The sequence below is a fragment of the Psammomys obesus genome, unplaced genomic scaffold, assembly GCF_907164565.1.
Source record: "Psammomys obesus unplaced genomic scaffold, mPsaObe1.curated_primary_1811, whole genome shotgun sequence".
Taxonomy (NCBI): Eukaryota; Metazoa; Chordata; class Mammalia; order Rodentia; family Muridae; genus Psammomys; species Psammomys obesus.
Window position 1 is genome coordinate 35,720,768 of NW_026593286.1, and position 3,602 is coordinate 35,724,369.

General features: G+C 43.2%; 1 pseudogene; it reads left to right on the top strand.

Moving 5' to 3' along the window:
• The first annotated feature begins 855 nt into the window (after positions 1-855).
• On the top strand, positions 856-975 carry LOC129684090 (small nucleolar RNA SNORA17; annotated as a pseudogene).
• Positions 976-3,602: the final 2,627 nt, after the last annotated feature.

The following is a 3,602-nucleotide window of genomic DNA, read 5'->3' on the forward strand; positions in this document are numbered from 1 at the left end:
GAAATACTCAACCTAAGCCCTGATCCAAAGTAAATCTAACTATTATTGAATTGATGTTAGCAATAATATGATAAAATGTAATACTTTGGGATTGTTATGGGACCCAGTTTGATCAGATTCTCAGATGAGGACTGAGAAACTAAAGTCAAGCCTAGATAATATAACCGCTCATTGTTTTAATCTCGGTGTTAACTAAGTCATAGCTTTTGATTTCGGTCTCTGACCTAAATTGGTAAGCCTACCTTCCTTAGTTCTAGGTACTCATATCTACTGATTTTTTTTGAAATCTGTGACTTTCTAGATAAATTTATTTTTTTTATATTTAAAAAATGTAATGTTAATCATAGAGTTTTAGAAATCATTGAAATGGATGAAGCAAGGCCACTCATCTCATGTTGTAATAATACTGAGAATGGAACGAATCATAATTCCTGGCTTATGGCACATTGATGTCACTGGTCCATGGGTGTACATTTTATTACATTTATTCCTTTTTAAGTAACAGAATGAATAGAAAGAATTAGATCAGGTAGGTGGTCCTGTCATGGGCATCTGCTGGAGAAGTACAAAGCTGATGGAGTTGAGAGTCAAAAATATACAGTTGGTGATGCACCCAAGACCAAGAAGAGGAACACTGCAAATCACCACTCTCTATTGTTCACTCCCAGTTTCTACACTGGTCCTGTGTCTTCAATGGAGGTAAGCATCACTCAAAGCTCACACTTCTTGACATTCTTCTTAGTTCCATCACGCACACATAGACATGTATGTGCGCACAGTAATTATTAATGCCCAATACCTTAGTTAGTATAAATACTAATGCTAATACACAGTAATGTTAATATATAGCATAGTCCTGCCCTGAGAGGCTTTGCAGGGGAGGCTTCAGTGTCAGGGGGTGGCAGAGGGGAGAGAGCTATGTCTCTGCTCAGTGTTCTGTCCTGTGAACACCTGAATAATTAGTAGCCTGACATTCCCTGAAAAAAAAAAGCAAACCTGAGATGACCATCAGACTGGGCCCATGGGAACATGGGGCCTGGAGAGGGAGCTAGCTTGAAATGAACACCAGTCAGGTGTTGTGCAGGCCTTGGGGTGCAGGCCATGCCCAAGAAGACTTCTGCCTGGCTTCATAATGCACACGCAGGGCAGAGCATTCCCGAGACCACTCCTGGGACGACCCAGACATTCAGCCACCCTGGGTACTACTAAGAGGAGCAAGTAAGTGGTGGATAAATGGGAGAGAAGGAGAAACAGAAGGATGTGTGCACAGTGAGGAGGGGTGGCATTGGAGACTGGAGGGTAGTGAGGAACAGCCCGATGTGAATAGCCAGCGATGCCACCTAAGGCCATGGTGAGGTCCCAACCTGTGCTGCCACTGCAGTGCTTGGAAAGGAATACATGATGCAGCTAGCATTCTCTTCCACCTTTCGGACATTACTGTGAGGAGCTGACCAGTGCAGCCTTTGGGCTGAGACAGGCTCAGGTGAGATGACAGACTCTGGACCTCATGATGCCATTAGACTACTGAATTAGCTAACCTGGAACACATCGATTCCTGTAAATGTTTTTATCTCCTTAGATGTTAGGATGACATGAGATCATGTGCAACCTCCTCTAGCTCTTTCTGAACTCTTGCTGGCTGGTTCAACTCTGTTGTTGTGGCCCAAACTCCTCTCCAAGCTGACTGATTCAAACTGGCTTTTCTTGCATTCTGACTGAATTGTTCTCCCTGGTCTCAAAAGAAATTCTGGCAATATGTTTTAATCTTCTGGCTCCTCATTCTTTGGCTTGTTCTGTCTCCACCTGCGTCTAGCTTATTCTCTTTGCAACCTGCCTCTGTAAAAAAGTATCCTGGTTAAAAACAAGTTAAAACAAAACAACAACAACAAAACTCTCAGTAAAAAAGACAGAACTCCCTTTTGTCTCCCTCACTGCTCTTAAGTCACCTCTCTTTCCTGTCCTGTTCTTGTGAGAGTTTGGCATATCCTATCTCTGACTCATTCCTTCAAATCTTTCTCTGAGCCATCACTTTGCCCCTCAACTAGACATCACTTTCAAACATGGATGCTTCCTTCTATAAACTAACTTTACCTTCATTGTTTGGGGTTAAAGGTGGCTACTAAAGGTGTGTCTACATTTCAGCCAGATCACATAGAGTTAGAAGGTCTTTGGATGTGATTCCCTTGCCAAAGCAGCCATGCTGCTTGATTATATTTCCTCTACAACCCCTGACGCTTTCTCTTACCTTTCTCTTACTTTTCATGTGTGAGACAGTAGGCCCTAGTTAAGCCATTTTGAGTTGTGGCTTCTGTTCCTTGTGGCAGAACTATCCAAACTGATACTGCAGCATGCCTTGCCTGGTTATCTAGGTATAATGTTTTCCTCTGCTGGTGTAAATAAAGGTTGGCTACAGATGTGGGCTTACAATACAACGTTTACTCTCATACAGTTCTGGAGGCCAGAAGCCTAAATTCTGGAGACTCAGGGAAGAATCTCACTTTTTTTTCTTGTCATGTTCTAGTAACGTAGTGACAGCCTACGTTCCCTGGTTTGTAGCCTGTATTAGTGTGCTTGAATGTCAATCCAAAAATACCTTTGGATATTTTTGAGCAGTTTATTGAGCAATTTATAATCACAAATGGACTGCCTACAGCACAAGAGGTGAAGACATCTAACATCAGGATGATAGCAGATTCTCTTTGCCATAAATGGGTCTTTCTTGTTGGGTCCTTACATGGTAGAAACAGCAACAGGATGATCACAAGCCTTCTAACAGAGCTTTGTACTCAATCCCAGAAGGAGCAGTCTTGCCTGTCATCTCTGCAACAAAACTTGACTGTGTGCTGTTGTAAGCCTTTTACCTGTATGAGACAATCAGGGCACTGCTTTGAAATTATTGCCACTGTTAGATACCCACTTTGCGGAAGGCCAAGATGAACTGTGAATGCTAATTTTTGTCTCCTTATAAATAACTCAAACTTTTAGTACTCTTTCAGGAAAAAAAAAAAAAAAAAAAAAAAAAAGGCAGGCTTCCCCAGCCAGGGCCTGTTAGGGTGCATTTAACTCTGATTTTACTATATCCAGTAGGGCTTTAGACAGCAGAGTGTATCATCTCTCCAGATAGGAAGTCCAGAGGGAGAGCTGGGGGCAAGTTAATTGAGCAACTCCGTCAAGTAAAGCTTCCTTTGAAAGGCTTCCCTGATTTGCGAAGCCCCTATGCACCTTTACTGGCTAGATCCTTGCACCATTTCTTGGCAAAGGGGGAATGGCCAAGCATTACCTCATCTCTCTGGGTGAGATCCCTGAACAAAGCCATCAGTGAAGAGAGAAGACAGGGAGCCTGGGAGCCTCTCTCTCCAGGACATGGCTCCCTGCAGATTGTACAATGGTTAGCATGCTTGGGCAGAAAGACACTGTCCGCCTGGACCGAAGCATCCCCAAAGACTTCTTGCTGTGACTCTGAAGAGATTTCAGAGCTGCTCCCTAGCCACAGCAGGCTGTAGCTGAGCAAAGGGGCAGGGTAAATGGAATTCCACTCTTATCTACCCAGCTCAGAGGGTTTGGGTAGTAACAGTTCCAGATAACTTTGAAGATAATCAGTT